Source organism: Petaurus breviceps, unplaced genomic scaffold, assembly GCF_028583685.1.
Source record: "Petaurus breviceps papuanus isolate PSGF00001 unplaced genomic scaffold, PetGlider_PUasm1.0 190, whole genome shotgun sequence".
In the NCBI taxonomy this organism is placed as follows: domain Eukaryota; kingdom Metazoa; phylum Chordata; class Mammalia; order Diprotodontia; family Petauridae; genus Petaurus; species Petaurus breviceps.
In genome coordinates, this window is record NW_027185810.1 from 6,542,275 (window position 1) to 6,553,873 (window position 11,599).

At 39.1% G+C, this 11,599-nt stretch overlaps 1 long non-coding RNA gene across 1 annotated transcript in view; it reads right to left on the bottom strand.

The window, feature by feature from the left end:
• LOC138164572 (uncharacterized) overlaps positions 1 to 11,599 on the bottom strand; it is a 113,969-nt gene that overhangs the window by 81,520 nt on the left and 20,850 nt on the right. Inside the window, exon 2 of the long non-coding RNA XR_011169130.1 lies at positions 660 to 707. This is a non-coding gene — a long non-coding RNA (uncharacterized lncRNA). The remainder of the gene's footprint in view (positions 1 to 659; positions 708 to 11,599) is intronic.

Below are 11,599 nucleotides of genomic sequence, written 5' to 3' on the forward strand. Positions count from 1 at the left end.
CATCTCTACATTGTTTTCAGTCTCTAGGGGCCAAAAGTCCAGCACATACATAAGCTTCAATAAAGGGGTGCTACCTCAAGCGCCAAAAAAAAAAAAAAAAGGTAAGTCCTAACTGAAATGCTCTTCTGTTTGCCTCCTTAGCCAGGATGACCAAATCTTAGAAGCCCATTCTGTCAGCCTCCGCCATACAGCATTAAGTGAAGCCTATGCCCTCCTGAGTGAGTGTGGACCAGGACCTGTCAGCCTCATCATTAGTCGTCACCCAAACCCTAAGGTGAAGTGTGGAATTTTGTCTCTTTGCTTAAAAGAGGGTGTATTATGCATTTCCCAACCAAAAGGCATGCTTGGGCTTCCTTAGGAACAGTGACTGATCAATCTTGGTCCCTTCACATGGAATGAACTTGCCAGGTCCCCATTAGGACCAAGAGAATTTTGCTAAACATTCTGTGAATGTAAGAGTTACCTTTTGTTTCACACAAAGTGTGGGGAAACAATACAATAACTCCAAACCTAACTGCCACTTCTAAAAGAGGAGGGAGGCAGAGAGTATTTCTGAAGCTGACCAGAGTATCATATCAAAACACCAAGTCTGTGGGGCAGGCAGACCTGATCAGCACTAGTTTATTTTGAGGCAAAAAACCAGAGTAAACCTAACTTACCTGTGAGGAGGTAGGACCTTGACCTTGGTCTTATCAACACTGTATTTCCTAGAGAGGAGGAAGGGGAAGATCGATGGTCATCAAATCTTTTCCTTTTTTAAAACATTCGATGTTTTAGCAGTGTTGTTAATTTAGCAGTTTGCCAGAACTTTTTTCATTTAGGCCAAACAGACGAAATTATGCTTAGCAGTAAATAAAAATCTTTTCCTGAAGGTTACAGAAACTTTCAAACTTTCCATTTCAAACTGTTCTTTTTCCAGAGAGAAGTATTATGATTGTGAGATTATTATTGTACTCAATAATGAAAGGCAGCAGGAAGTTTCGTATAGTAAGTAGATAGAGGACCTGCCTTAAATCTGGTACGACCTAAGGTGACATTCTTCCTGTGACCTATACTGGCTCTGTGACCCTAAGCAAGTCACCTAATGTTTTGGGCAGACGTCCACAACACACTGAACATAGAGAAGGTGTGGACCTGCACTTGGTAGAAGGAGTTTCCTCAAAAAAAGTTCCCCTTTCCATGGATCCAGTCCCATTCTTGAATAACAGTTGTTTCAGGATCAAATCAGTGGTAACTGATGACAAGCAATGATCATGTGACAGGAGGCATAAATTAAATGGTCAATGAAATTAGAGCTATAAGTAGAGTACTTTTTTGGTGAGATTTGTTCTCATCATTTGGAGTCTAATTTCATTGAGGTTCCCAGAGTGAAGTGATATACTTGAACCAATCAACTAAAGAACATCTCAGTCTTTCTGTCTGGGCATTTCTCTACCACTCTAGGGCTAAGTTCACAAAACGTTCCTATCAGAAAGAGAAATCTCTTTAGTTTGAAGAGAAGAGGTTTTCTTCTCTCAAGGAGAACTTCACTTTTTGTTGAGGACTTAGAGTATGTATCCAGGAAATGGTAAGTTTTCTCTTTTGAGGTAAGTGTATCTCTGCCAACAGGAAAAAAAAAAAAAAGAATGAAGGTTGGTTTCATTAGCTTTCAAATCCCTTGGATTGTGGGGCCTACTTCTTCTAAGCTATAAATGCAATAAAAAATACTGGGCCTTTCAGATAAATTATACAGAGAATATTGTTTTTAAGGTCATTTACAAAGCAATCCTGGTGAAGTGTTACAGTGGGATAACATGGGGCAGCTAATCATAATAATAAAGGAAATCTATTGTGTAACAGGGAAATTGTTCAACATTTTTTGACATGGTTATCAATGGAGTAGGGATCTGTGATCTTATCAATGTGTGCACCCCTTCCACCATACAAATAGCAGCCCATAATGTCTCAGTCATCTCCATTCTCTTATTATTAGCTTTCACATCTCTGTGAATTGTCTTTCTTGAGCAGTTCTGCCACACTCTCCCAACACCCTTCTCTTCCTGGTTCCAGAGAACAATGGATTTAGAGACAGAGAATCTGGATTCCAATCATGGTTCTGGCACCTACTTCACCTGTGTGTCAGGAATCAAATCACTCAACCTCTGTGGGACTCAGTTCCCTGAGGGGTCGAATTGGAGGACCTCCGGAGGCCTTTTCTAATTATAAATCCTAGGATCTACCCAATTTAATTCTCTGATCTTCTGTGGGTTGAGAAACCAGATGTCTAAGATTAATTAAAGTGCATCTCCATGCCAGACTAAGTAGGGTTTCAGCAAAGGTCACAAGGATTGTCCTTGAAAGAAAGTACATGATACTCATAATTTGGTTTTCTTCTTTCTTTCTTTTTTTTTTATCATATTGACTAAGGGTCTATCAATTTTGTTGTTTTTTTCATAAAACCAGCTCTTGGTTTTATTTATTAATTCAATAGTTTTCTTAATTTCAATTTTATTAATCTCTCCTTTTGTCTTCAATATTTCCAATTTAGTATTTAATTGGGGATTTTGAATTTGTTCTTTTTCTAGGTTTTTTAATTACATGCCCAATTTGTTGAGCTCTCTTTTTTCTAATTTAATCACATATGCACTCAGGGATATAAAACTTCCCCTAAGAACTGCCTTTAATGCATCCCACAGATTTCAGTATGTTGTGTCATTATTATCATTTTCTTGAATGAAATTACTGATTGTTTCTATAATTTCTTGTTTGACCCACTCATTCTTTAGGATTAAATTGTTTAATTTCCAATTAGTTTTTAGTCTGTCTTTCCCTGGCCCTTTATTGCATATAATTTTTATTGCATCATGATCTGAGAAGGATGCATTTAATATTTCTGCCTTACTGAATAGAATTGTGAGGTTTTTATGCCCTAGAACATGGTCAATTTTTGAGTATGTGCCATGAACCGCTGAGAAGAAAGTATATTCCTTTTTATCCCCATTCAGTTTTCTCCAGAGATCTATCACACCTATCCTCTCTAAAATCCTGTTCACCTCCTTAACTTCTTTCTTGTTTATTTTGAGGTTGGATTTATCAAGTTCAGAGAGGGGGAGATTAAGGTCTCCCACTAGTATAGTTTTGCTATCTATTTCTTCCTCTAATTCCTTTACCTTCTCCTCTAGGAATTTGGATGCTACACCACTTGGTGCATATATGTTAAGTAATGATATTGCTTCATTCTCGATGGTGCCTTTTAACAGGATATAGTTTCCTTCCTTATCTCTTTTAATTAGGTCAATTTTTGCTTTTGCTTTATCTGAGATAGGATTGTTACCCCTGCTTTTTTTACTTTAGCTGAGGCATGATATATTTTATTCCAACCTTTTACCTTTACCTTGTGTGTATCCCTCTGTTTCAAATGTGTTTCTTGTAAACAGCATATTGTAGGATTATGATTTCTAATCCACTCTGCTATCCGTCTCCGTTTTGTGGGAGAGTTCATTCCATTCACATTTACAGTTATAATTGTTATCTGTTTCTTTCCCCCATCCTATTCCTGCCCCTGTTAATGTTCATATTTTCCCTCCCTTCTCCCTTCCCCCCTTAATAGTTTTCCTTTTGACCACCGCCTCCCTCAGTATTGCCTTTTCAGCCCCCCTCCCTTTTCCTCCCCTTTCCCCTTATTACTTCCCTCCCTACAAACCACTCCCACCCCCCTTTTGTAACCCTTTCCCCCTCCTACTGCCTGTAGGATATTTTTATACTTAATGAAGTATGCTATTTCTTCTTCGCATCAAGAGTGACAGGAACAAATCTCATGCGAAGCTCCTCTCTCTCCCCTCTTTCCCTCTAAAATAATCCTTTTTGCATTTCTTCTCCATAGAGTCCTATGCTTAACTGGTTGTTATTCCCTCATTGTACCAGAACCAATGAGGGAAAAACTCATATGCTTCCCAACTCCCTCCCTTTTTTTCCTCTGCTATACAGTTTTTATGCCTCTATGAGTGGCATAATTTACCCTTTTCCACTTCAACCATTCCCTTTCTTCCATTGCAGTCCCTTTATAGCCCTTAATAAGATTTTTTAAATCGTCATTTTGTGTATTTTATAGTCATACCCTCTACTTGTCTATAACCAATTTGCTCTTATCAAATAGCAGGGTGTGTGTGTGTGTGTTCTCCTTGTTTACCTTTCTAAGTCACTGTTGCATCTCATAATTGGAGGTTGAATTTTCCATTGAGTTCTGGCTTTTTTATCAAGAAGGTCTGGAACTCTGTTATATCATTGAATGACCATCTCTTTGCCTGGAAGAATATGCTCAGTCTTGCTGGGTATGTGATCCTTGGTTGTGACCCGAGCTCTTTTGCCTTCCGGAAAATTGTATTCCACTGCCTCCAATCTTTCAGTGTAGAGGCTGCCAAATCCTGTGCAATCCTCACTGTGGACCCTCGATATTTGAATTGTTTCTTTCTGGCCGCTTGAAGTATTTTCTCTTTTATCTGGTAGTTCTGGAGTTTGGCCACAACATTTCGAGGACTTTTCAGTTTGGGATCTCTTTCAGCAGGTGTCCGGTGGATTCTCTGTATTTCTATTTTACCCTCAGGTTCTAGTATCTCAGGGCAGTTTTCCTTAACGAGCTCTTGGAGAATGTTATCCAGGCTCATTTTTTCATCATAATTTTCTGGTAGGCCTATGATTCTCAGATTATCTCTCCTGGATCTGTTTTTCAGGCCAGTTATTTTTTCTTTGAGGTATTTTACCTCTTTTTCTAATTTTTCATTCTTGTTGTTTTGCTTGACTAATTCTTGGTTCCTCATAAAGTTATTTGTTTCCATTTTGTTAATTCTAGTTTTTAGAAAATCATTTTCCTTGGTTAGTTTTTGGAGCTCCTTTTCCATATCATACACTTTTCTTTTTTAGAGAGATGTTTTCCTCATTATAATGTTTTTCTAATTCTGCTATTTTGATTTTGAGAGAATTATTCATTTTGTCTTCTATCTCTCTCATTTTGTTTTCAAAGTTCCTTTTGATCTCATCTAGGAGAGCCTTCTGTGCTTGGGACCCATTCCCTGTTGAAGTTTCAGCTTTGTTTGGGTGTGGAGTCCACATTGTCTCCCTCTGAGGTTGGTTCCTCCCTCTGAGGATAGTAGGACTCCAGAGTCTTTGTCTTTGTAGTCTGCTTTCTACCCATTTTGAGGCAGGGTCCTAGCCACGCCCTTGCTCTAGGATCCCAAGCCTTTACTGTAGAGGGTTTTGCCCTGGGGCAAGAGTTACTATGTCTTCAGGGTCAGAGAAGGAGTTTGGAGCAAGTGAGGTTCACTCTGTCATCCTGGACTTTGGAGGTCCTGAAAAGGGCTTTTTTTTTTTTTTAATTTCTTGGCTATGAAGTGGTAGCCCCAGGAGTGTTTGCTGTCCAGGACAGGGGCCCCTCCCTGTATTTGCTTCTTACCTTGCTCTTTCCAGTCCCCATCCTTTGGTGATAGGCCTGGTAGTGGCCCTTGTGGTTGGTGAGAAGACTTGCCCTCAGAGTTGATCAGGCCCCTTCTGGGCCTGCCTCTGCCAGCCCCACCTTCTGGGCCTGCCTCTGCATCTCAAGTCTTCCTAAATCTGGAGGCAGGGATCTATCTACCTAGCTGCTTATGAACTATTATTGATTCATATTAGTAAAATTGACCAAAGGCATAGCTCCTTAGACCAGCCAAAAGATTTATGGTCCCAGGTTTTTTACTGACATGTAGATTCTGGGGTAGGATAATGAGGTAAATTCTAAATAGAATTATTGGCTTACTTTATTTTGGTGAAGCAACCCAAACTTCTTGCCAAAAAAGTAATGACTTTTAAAGAATGATTTAAAAGGCCTTTGAGATTATTAGGGAAAAAATGTAGTGTATATGTTAAAGTGATCAAGATTAATTAGTTCTGTCCCTATAATCGAGCCATAGTTACTAAATGAATACTATGTTCCAGGCCTTCAACTGGGCACTGGGGATATACAGTAAAAAATGAAATTGTCTCTGTCCTCAAGGAGCTTACTTACATTTTATCAGTGGAAACAATATGTACCTATATAAGTATAAACAAAGTCAAAACAAGATATTTGGGGGTGAGGCACTAGCAGCATAACAAAGGTCTTTCCCCACTTATTTATTTATTTTCAGTTTTTGACATTCATTTCTTTTTTTTTTTTAAAAGCAATTGGGGTTAAGTAACTTGCTCAAGGTTACAAGGCCAGTTATTTCTGGGTGTGGTGGTAGGTATCTGAGCCCAGATTCGATCCCAGGTCATCCCAACTCTGGGGCCGGTGCTCTTACTCACTGTGCTACCTGGCCACCCCTCGACATTCATTTCTACCAGATTTTGAGTTACAAATTTTTCTCCCTGTCTTTCCCTTACTGAACCCTTCTCCCAATCTGTTCTCTCTTTTATCCTCCCCCATCTTCTACCTAACTTTCTGGTAGGGCAAGATGGATTTCTATACCCCAAGCACATATATCTCTTATGAGCCTGCTAAGTATATGATTCAGAAAACATAGTCTTTGATTATTTAAAATTAACATCAAGTTACTATATTGACTATATTAAAACTATGTAAACTGGTTTGCTTTCACTTTCCTTTCCCTTCATTTATATAGGTTCACAGAGTATTTTCTCAGGGGGTTACTGCTCAGGAAGGGAGCATTCACCAAGGAGATTTCCTTTTATCAATTAATGGCACCTCACTGGCTGGGTCCATTCATGGAGATGTTTTGAATGCCCTCCACCAAGCAAAGATGCACAAAAATGCCATTATTGTCATCAAGAAAGTAAAATACAAGGAGAGGAGCTCTGCTAGAAACGAAGCCACTCCTGCAAGTGGGAAGGTGACTGTGTCCAAAAAGGATGACATCCTGGAGCTTGGAACAGGTGAGATATATCAGGCTTTAGAATCAGAGGGATTTGGGAAACTGGGAAATTGGGGGCCACAGGAACCACAAGCTAAAGCACAAGCTTCATGGTCAGAAGACTTGACCAAGGTATGATTTGTTCTGGGTTTTTGTGTGTGTGTTCCTTGAAAACCAATGTTATAACTAGAAATGATTTTCAATGCTCCAGAGATTAAAATGATTCTTTAAGCTTATTTATCTGTTTAGAAACAGGTGCTTTTATTTTTCATATCTTTTCAAAATCCTAACTGTAGCATGGTGACAAATTTGATTCAGGATGCTGAAATGTAAAGGACCCTTACGTCACTTTTATTCCTTCAACAGGTAGAATAACTGAATTTAGCACCAAGTTAAGGAGTGGGAAACCTGTGGGAAACCTCAGACTAACTAGGTCAGAGGTGGTAACCTGTGGCAGGTTCCCTGACTCCTGAGCTAGTTAGTCTGAGCAATTAGTTAAAATAGGAATCTAAGAAAATGCATTCTTCCCACCATCATAACCCTCAAGCTGCACACTAGGTGAGCTCCTCCTTACCTCACCCTATCCTTTTTCTTCTTATCGGTGGCATCCCCAGAAACAAATACCCTCAGGTCCCTATCCAGTGGCACTAGTCTCTGGAGGTCTCTGTCTATCCTAAGGTGTCTATACCTCAAGATATCACATCTCCCTCAATCAAATGACAGGGATAGGGATATAACTGGATGTGTGATCTCACTGATATAAGGAATCCCAGGCAAGGAAGCTCCTAACAATGCATGTCTTTACCTTCTCCATAACTTATGTTTGTATAAAATCTCAAAGAGTTATTCTTCTTAAAGAGTTACTTAGTACACTGCTATTCACCGAGTTCAACTTAAGAAGCTGATTTGAAGGTGCCTATCCTGCAGCTTGAGTCCCACTCCTTTTATTGTCCCCTGCACCAGAATCACTAAGGATCTTATGTAAACCCAGGAAGAGACGCAGGAAACCTTTGGGGAAACAAAGGAGGAATTCTGGTTCTTGGAGGCTTAGAGAAAATGTTATGTTTTGATTTTCTCCTTTCTGTCCACTGCTATTTCAGAAAACAAAAGAGAAGGGAGCAGAATGGGGGTGGGGAACATTTTAGTTCAAAAGCATCCAAATGGAGAGTTGTTAATGCAGGAAAAGAAAAAGTGATTTTGGAGTCATAGGTCCCCGGTTGGAATACGTTCTCTGCAACTTACTGCCTTTGTGACCCTGGACAAACCATTTGCCTTTTGGGAGCCTCAGTTACTTTTTCTGTAAAATGAAGTATTAGACTAGATGACCCCCATGCTCTCTCCTAACTATAAATCTAAGATCCTAAGACCTTTTGACCTCAGCCTGAATGCCACCAATGTGATGAAAAATTCGCTCATTTTTTTTTAATGGAGTGCACACCTTCAACTGCCAGATTTTCCAGTTTGTAACTCAAATAAGGTCTTTAAGATTCTCACCTTAAGAGTTCTATACAGGGCTTAGTATTGAGGGCAAAAAGTATATAGGCAAGACTCCACAGGATTAAGAAAAATGCTAACTTCTTCACTCTGCACATCTTAAATTTGGCCTTGGGGTTTGGGAAATGATGGTCTTAGCCTCTTGAAGACATGAGAAAGGACATTTAAGCTGCCATGGGTTCCCTTGTCATGCCTTTACCTACCTGTTTTGAAATGAACAAATTCAACAGATCTAGAGAAACAGGTCAGATTCCCAACCTATACCTTTCTAGACTTTCCTTGCAACACTTTTTATTTAGACAGGCGTATGTTCCCTTGTGATCCCCACTCAGGGACCATTCTGAGATCCTATTCTGACCTCTCCTCTCACCTCCCTGGAAATTAGGTTATTTTCATCCATAAAATGGGTATGATAAGCGGGACAGGGAAAGGAACTGTTGTTTTTAATGGCATCTGGAACCCCAGAGGAATCCTACCTCCTTACCTATAAAAATCTGTATCTGCTCTGCAACAAATAGGCTTAGAGAATTGCCTAGAGCTCTGAGGAATTAAATAATGTGCCTGGAGTCACATAACAAACAGGTGTCAGAGTCTCCCTGACTGTGAGCCCAGCTCTCTAGTCACTAGACCTCAATGTCTCCATGGGGATAATACTGGATCTCTGTCTATAATCGTATGACCTGCAGGCTGAACTGAGATAGGGTGTGTAAAGTTTTTTTTACAGACTTTAGGGCACTGATCAAGTATCAATGGTTATGACTATTGTTAGCTAATAATCATAAATATTACTACTACTACTGCTACTACTAAAATCATTTATATGCAAAGTGCTTTTATCTCATTTCATCTTCACAACAACCCAGGGAGATAGGTGCTATTATGCTATTATGACCTGTTTTACAGATGAGGAAACTGGGGTTCTGAGAGGGGTAGGGACTTCTCCAGAGTCACAACAGAGCTAGCAAGTATCTAAGACAGGATTTAAACTAAGACCTTCTTGACTCCAACTCCAGCATTCTATTCACCCCCGCTTTGCTCCTGCTGCTTTTGGGAAATTTGCCTAAGAAGTGTGGCATCATAGTAGCATTCATTCCCAGATAGCTTTGTGTGGAGGTTACCAAATCCTACTGTTCCTTCTCTCTAAAAATACTCTTAGATACTACCAGACAATAATGAGGTACTATCTTTTCTGGTCAGAGGTAATGCTAGGGACCCCAGAGATTAATAGGAATACTTAACTGTATAGGATAGTTCTTGTTTCTGGCATCTCGTCATGGCTATGAGAAGAATGAACATGGATGGCACTCTAATACTATATTTCTGGCTTTTCCTTACAGATCTCAATGATGCAATGTCTGTTGAATTACTGAAGATCTCTGCTGCACTAGGCTGCAGTCTTGATGGAGGAAAAGCATCTGTGGCTGGAGATCAACCCTTGTTAATAAAAAAGAATCTTTAAAGGTACTTTACCTGGGAACCCCATCAAATTTTCTTGATGTGCAATTTGGTTTCTTCATGGAAAGCTCTAAAAATTTCCACATCAACTGGGAAGAACTCTGGCATTTTCTGCTGCATGTAAAATATCTTAATCACAAGACTCATCACTGTGAAAAATACTATGTTCTTTAGGAGTCCCAGAAGTTGAACTCTAAGTGGATACTGAATGTTCCTTAGCTTTATTTCAACTCAAGTTAGAAATGCTAGACTGAGAAAAGGGAAGGTGCTTTTTAAAGGAGCCTAACTTTCAGTTCTAGCCTTAGAATGTACAAAATGTCTACGGTACTCTCGAAGAGCACTGCTGGATATTGGCAAAGTTTCATATTAGCTTCCTGAAGGAGCCTTTTATATCCAGATGACATAGAGTGCAAAAACCATTCAGGAAGGTATCAGTTCAAATCCAAACTTAGTCATACTAGTTGGGTGAAGCTAAAGAAGTCACTTATCCGATGCCTTAGCTTCCTCATCCATCAAAATAATAGCATCAACTTCCCACAGTCACTGGGGTATAAAAACCTTAAATATTTGAAAACCAAACGCTAGTTATTAGTATTATTACATTCATATTACAAGATCATAAACCAACTGGAAATTGGGGACCCTATGAGAATTATGCTAACTCTAGTAACTGAAGAAATAACATTCACCAGATGTGAATTTTCCAATCCTGTCCCCAACATTTAGCACATCTGTGATCATGTCCATATCTCTTAATGTCAATGAACTTCAGGTTTCTCTCCTGTAAAATTATTATCGTGATATCTGGAGCGATTAACTATCATGGTTGTAGGGGCGGCCAGGTGGCTCAGTGAGTAAGGGCACCCGCCCCAGTGTCGGGATGACCTGGGGATCAAATCCGGGATCAAATCGGGGCTCCGATACTTAGCACCACACCCAGAAATAACTGGCCGTGTAACCTTGAGCAAGTTACTTAACCCCGATTGCTTTAAAAAAAAAAAAACTATCATGGTTGTGATGAAGATTTACATACAATGTTCTGCAAACCTTGAAGTATATATGAACTTCCACTAACTCCTCTCTTAAATTACCACCTAATCACAGCCCCCAAAACTTGTTCTTCTCAGTTCTTTCAGTCAATGACCCCCTAATATTAGTTTCATGTTATTTACAAAGTGCTTTTAGACATATAATCACAAACAACTCTATGAGGAGAGAGTACAAATATTGTTACTGCATTTTAGCAGATGGAAAAACTGAGGTGCAAAGCAGTGACACAGCTAGCCCAAGATCTAAGACCAAACTACAGATTTTCTAACTCCTTGTTCAAGTGTTTCTTGAATATACATTATTTATATAAATTCACAGACACACACACACAAACACACACCTCAGCACTTTTTCTGGTAGCAGAAAACTGGAAACAAAGTAGAAACCCATTGACTGAGGAACAGGTAAACAAAATGTGGTATTAAAGATAAAATGGAATTATTACTGTGCTGTAAGAAATGATAAACATATTGAATACAAAGAAGCATGGAAAGACAAGTATGAATTGATGCAATGTGAAGTAAGCAGGACCAGGAAAACAGAATACATAATGACTACAACAATATTAAAAAAAAAAAAGAATCACCAAATATTGTTACAAAACTATAAAAAAAAAAAGTTAGTTCCAGAGACAATATCTACCCTTACTCCTATACTGAGGTGGGCATTCCCAAGGAATAAAACAGTACATATATTGTTAGATTTCTTCTCAGTTTATTGATTGATTTTCCTGATCTTTT